This window comes from Protopterus annectens, chromosome 2.part1, assembly GCF_019279795.1.
Source record: "Protopterus annectens isolate FY-2018-M chromosome 2.part1, PAN1.0, whole genome shotgun sequence".
In the NCBI taxonomy this organism is placed as follows: Eukaryota; Metazoa; Chordata; order Ceratodontiformes; family Protopteridae; genus Protopterus; species Protopterus annectens.
The window spans coordinates 557,880,839-557,887,241 of NC_056729.1; positions in this window are offsets into that span (position 1 = coordinate 557,880,839).

Genomic DNA, 6,403 nt, shown 5'->3' on the forward strand with positions numbered 1-6,403 from the left:
ACTGTAATGAGGGACAACTCTTTCATCTTTCCTTCATTTATATTACTAGAGTCAGGGGTGGTACTGATATCAAGGTCCAGGGGGAACAACCACCACTTTCCATACTGTTCACCAAACAAAAACAATTATTTGTTCTCAGTCACACTCTGCTGGAGGACAAATTCCAGTCATGGATAAGTGTGTGTGTGTGTGTGTGTGTCTGCTAATTAGATAAATTAGATATATACCAACTCTGGGACTGAACTACAGCAAGTAAAGGACAAATTCCTACACCATTCTGTAGCACAATCTCATACAAAAAGCTGCTGATAGGCAGAAAACAGGTAAAACAGCATTTACTGTTTTACTGTTTCCTAACAGCTATTAAATCTATCTCTGTATATATATTAATGAAAAAGGAAAACTAGTTGTACAGGAATGATCGCTCCTGATATCTGCATACAAATTATTGAAATAGACTGTTGTTACAACTTAAGATCCATGTCAAAGATCATGTTGCATTTTTATTAAAAATAAGAAATAGGATTAAGCTAATATTGCTTGTTTAAACCACGGTTTATTAAGTTAAAACAAGAGATGAGCACTTTCGTCCTTGTCAGAGCTTCATCAAATCTAAGTCACACATAGTAATAACAAGTAATATATATACTTTTCTAGTTTCCATATAACTAGCCATGTAAATTACAATGGGGGCTTTACTCCAAGAGCAGTTAAACAGATCACATTCAGTGACAGTGATCAGAACAGTGGTAGTCTCAAGATGACCTTAGTCACTGCTGGACCTGCAGAAGTGTCGTCCATCTGATTTGTCAAGATATGATGGACTGTCTTTCTCCTGGATAAGGGTTCTGTTGAAATTCTGGCATAAACCCAGTTCAGTAGTCTAGGTTCATGCATATAAATCCAGTGAGCCAATCATTGCACTTGCAGGTTGACCTGGTTAGACCAGTATAAACATATAACCAGACAACATATCCTAGTACCAAGGACATGTAGTTTTCCAGCTTTAACAGTAGTACATACTTTCCTTAAAGAGGAACAAAGTAACAAAAGGGGAAAAACAGTTGTACAGAAATGACTGCTCTTGATATTGGCATATGAATTACTAAAATAGACCCTTCCAACTTCTTATGTAAGTTCCAAGTCAAAAAGCACTACTACAACTAAGAAAATATTTATTCAAGCTGGTATTGCTTGTTCAAACCAAGGATTATTAAGTTAAAACAGGAGATGAGCACTTTTGCCTTTTTGACAGAGCTTCATCAGATCTAAGTTACACATAGAAGTTACAAATAATATATACCCTTTTTCAGGTCAAAGGTGATCCATCTCATCTCGACAAATGAGATTGACAGCACTCCTGTAGACCAAATCTTCCTGAGACAACCACCTTTCCAATCACTGTCATCGAATATAATCTGCTTAAGTGCCCTTGGAGTAAAGACTTCACTGTAATTTACATGACTATTTTTATGGAAAACAGAAAAGTATATATTACTTATTACTGTACTAATATATATATATCTAAATTTATGAATATGCCTCATTTCCACTTGTCTTTTCACTACTTACTGTCTTTGTTAAGTTGAACTTGCTTTCAGGTCATAACTGAAAAGTGATAGTAGACTACCTCATCCACCAGGTTATCAAAAGAATAAAATAAAATAATAAATAAATAAATAAATAAATAAATATTGCAAGTAATCAGTCATGCAAAAACTAGATTGCTCATGCCTACTATGCAAAACGGATAGTTAATGTATACAATTATTCCCAATTATTTTTAATGGATAACTTGATTATTTTAAGACAGACCAAATTCTACTTATTAGACTAAGTGACATGTCAAAATCAGGTCATAAACACAAACATAACACAGTCTTAAAAAGCTCAGTAATCAGATATGTCTAACAATATATGGAGACATATTTCCCCTAGCCTTCCTCCATGGCATCAAGGGATGGAGACCTGGCTACAACCCAACCAACCTCATTTTGACTAGCAGCTCCATTGCTGGGGGAACTAGGAAGAGGGGATGGGAAGGAATATTTTTTTGCCAGCATGACTACTCTGGGAAGGAGAAAGTGTTTTCTGCCCTTGATCTAACATGATGGGGACAGCACCAAAATCGTGAAGCAGATTGTCATTAGCATTTCAGTATTGAAGGGGGGAGTGTCGGACCAAAATGACATTACATATGGTTACATGAGTGATGTCAGTGGCTTCACCTAGTTAGGGCATGCAAAGAAAATTCCCTAGCATGTTAGACAGTAGATGGGGAAGCAAATACTGTGGGAAGAAATAGCCAGGGAATTGTTATGGCTAGGCTTGTATAGGCCCTACGGTCGATAGCCTATTACCAACCTATGAACCTATATACTGTGCTGAAAGAGGATTCCAAATGGAGCAAATTAATAACCTTTTGATAAATCATGACCAGAGTAGCTTTCTAAAAGTATGCTACTGCCCACTGTACCTCCATTTTACTGTAAATGAGAGTACACAGTAAGTAAACTAGCTGACAGTTTAAAAATTGAAACACACTAATATAAAGATACACTGCATACAGAACTATACAAGAAAAAAATGTTAATGTTTGGCATTTATGACAGATCATGTGTAAATTATCTAAAGAGAGCACAGCTGGGAAACAATAGCCATTTGTTATGTAAAGCTGCGACAATTACAGCATGACTGCAAACATACAGTTAATAGGTGTCCCAGTGTCTGCCAGACAACTGTAATTACATGTGACTGCAGTTGAAAGTTACAAAGCCAACGTCACTATGAAGGCTAAAAAAATAAGCAATTTTAAGAAATACGATGGAAGGACTGTAGAATTACATTACATTTAAATGTATTTAATGAATATGTTTGCTTGAAAAACAACCATAAATATTCTTTAAGAGTCAGGCTTCATAATCAATGATCCTAGAGCAGGTTATAGATGTTTCTTGAAAGTTACTTTGTAGCTTGAGCCCTTATAATTAAAATAACTTTTTAGAAGGATAAGCCATCCTGGATTTCACATCATTAGACACCAGAGTTTGTACGTAATGGGATATTTTCTGTCTTTTTTAATTTCTAATTGTAAATCAGCACTCATACATAGTTCTAAATGTTTCCAGCTGAGCTTTGTCTTCCCTTTTGCAAATTTAAACTGCACGAAGTATGAAAGTTTAACTTTTACACATGCAGGTTTTAGAGGAGTTCTTTGAAAAGGAGTGGTTGTAAGGCTGTTTGGATTCTCTCAATTGCAATGAATAGCCAGTAATTTTATTAAAACTGTACTGAATAGTTTCCATGAGAAATAAATCTGGTTACTCAAGATTTAGGAAACCTCTTCTGATCTTAAACATATAGGTATGTTATTATCTACCACTACTAATAATACTACTACTAATACTACTGCTATTATTATTATTTATAATAATATAACAATTATATTTAACATAATAATAAGTCCAGTGACACATGCACTTTGCTCTCAAAACAGGAGCAGCAGCTCAATATATTCCATATGCACTATCTCAAGTGCATTCACGGTATCTGATGGCAGGACAATATCCCCAACAGTGCAGTGCTTGAGAGGGCAGGCACTGCCTCCATGTCCACCATCTTGAAACAGAGGAATATGTGCTGGTTGGGTCATGTCTCGTGCATGACGGATGGCCAAATATAGAAAAAACTCCTTTTTGGATAGCTGGAATCTGGAAAGAAGCTGAGAGAGAGAGAGAGACCCAAATTGTGCTACAAGGAAATGTACAAACATGACCTCAGCACTCTCTCCATCATTGGAAACACCTCTCATTCTCTTGCCTCAGACAAATATGCCTGGAAACGGGAAGCAAACAAAGCTCACTCTGTGTATGGAACTACCTTGCCAAAGGAAGTATAGGAACAGAAATTCCTCAAATAGATACCTGTCCACTATACCAGACCGACAACTGCTTATTGCTGCTCAGAATATGGAAAGGACTGTCACTCCTGGATTGGATTACACAGCCTCAGAAGACACTGCTCAAATCAGTCCAACAGGGGCACAAACCCATGACCCCTTGGGATAAGGATGCCAACGATTATTATTATTAGTTCTTATGGTCTGGTAATTGGTGCAAAGGATTAAGAAGCTACTAACAAGCTGTTCCGGTGGTCCATTGGTCTAGGTTTGGATTCTCCATTGTCTAACCGTGACACTGAGCAAGTCATTTAATCAGGTAGTAAAACAGACCATGGAGATCAGCGCTCTGTCCTGGTCAAGAAATACAAAATAAAATAAAATCTATTTAATAATTAATACATACATACATACATACATAAATATAACTTTTTTTACATTGGAATCTGCCTTCTGTATCAAAACTTGAGGGCAGGTCAAAATTAGAATGCTGCTTCTCAAAGGCATCTTTTTTTTCTAAGTAGTCTAGATAGCTGGTTAGTATAAGAATTAGAGTAAGTTAGTGGTCAAAGTAAAATTATCTCCCACAGACAGGAATAGGATATATCTTTTTTGGCTCATTTTAGGTTGTTCCACAGGTTAATTTACAACTTTCAGAATACCTGTTTATTACACTCTTTTGCAAATAAAATGGGGTTAAGTTAGGCTATTTAATAATGTCTTTTTACACTCATAAGCAAAACAGTTAATATTTTTTGTCCACTAGGGGAAATAAAATATATTTAGCTGGTGGAATTGGTAGTGTGTGAGGTCTGTCAAGTGGTACAATGGTCAAATTTTATTTCATCAAATTTAATTACGTGGGATTGTTACGTGGGATTGGGAATGATGTTGTAATTTTCATTGGTAACAAAAGTTTTGGCATTGGGGTTGAGATTTTGTGTGTGTGCGTGTGTGCAACTGTTTGCAGGTTAGGATAAGAGTAAGCCTAGAAAGAGGATAGATGTGTAGTTTGATTGAAACTTTACCATCTTTTTTAAGGAGCAACAGGCCATTTATGCCAAGGGTGTATTTTTTGGATACCCATCCAGTTGCATTGTTTTATTTAAAATGGAAGTTTGTTCCAGATGTGGTATCTCCACCCTCTTTTGTTTATTTGTTGAAGCAATTAGATCCCTGGTTCTAGTGTTAGTGGTACTGCTTGGTTTGTGGAGATACCAGAGGTCTTGGACAAGTCACAGATCACCCCTAAGGAGTCTATAGGGTATTAAGACAGTGCTTCAAGCCTCTCCTTTTAGCTCTTGTCTTTTAAGCCTGTGATCTTTTTAGTTAGAAACCTCTGGGGTATTTCCAGTTGCTTTTTATGCCTAGTAAGATACACCACAAAAGGGGCATTTTGTTTGGTAATAGAGCTGATCAGTGTGGAATATATAGGGGTAAGAACTACATCTAGATAAAATATAGCTTTACCAGGTAAAAAGATTTCCTAACCACTATGTAACATGATTATCTTCCCATGTTCCAAGGTCTCTCTGTCTATACTATAAGATGGGTGAATGGATTGTTTACCAAATGTGACAATGCTCCACTTTTAGCATTTAATTTTAACCCATTTTTGGAGCACCAATTGCTGACATGTATGAGTTCCATTTGGAGCATCTGCATATCATAGTGGGGCTCGAGGATGACACCAAGTTTGTAGTCATCTGCAAACTTGGTTAACCAGAGATTCTCATCTGTAGTTTGGAGATCTGTGTAGTAGATGCTAAGTAGTAGAGGTCTTAGCACAGAGCACTGAGGAACACGACTGGTCACCTTCACTACATGGATTCGAACCTTCATCAAATTTGTTATACATCTAACTATGTAGGGGTCAAGTTGAAGCTCATTTCATTTGTTTATTATGTTAGCAGGTTTTATGGTTTCAAAAGCCTTAGCAAAGTCAAGGTAAGATGGCTTGTGTTACTTTCTGTAAGAAGTTGACCATATTCATTAGACAGGATCTACCCTTAAAAAAGTTAAACTCTTGTGGTCAAGCTTTATAAGTCTGATGCTATCATAGTTAATTAGGTGAGTTATGATATGTTCCATTGCTTTGCAAATTAAACTAGTCAGGATAATGATTCTGTAGTTCTGAGGTCAGTAGTGGGTCCAAGCTTTGTGAAGTGGGCATAACAACAGCTGTGCACCATAAAAACAGTGGCTAAGCTCAGGTTGAATAGCTGTAGGAGTGGGTCCACTATGGCTTACCTTTGACTGTTTATTAAGGAACTGGTTAAAATATAAGTCCTCATATGTTTTGTATTGGAGAGTACCTTTCACCAGTATTCTTTGGTTATGATGGGGGAGGTGTGATTCTGTAGGATTTGTGAGCTTTGTGAAGTTGTTCCAGGGCTGAGATTTACTTTAGATTTGTTTGCTAGTATGTTGGCTATACCTGGATCTATTTTGGATAAGTTCTGACCACTGCTGGGTGGGTGTTATCCCTTAGTTTCTTGTTAAATA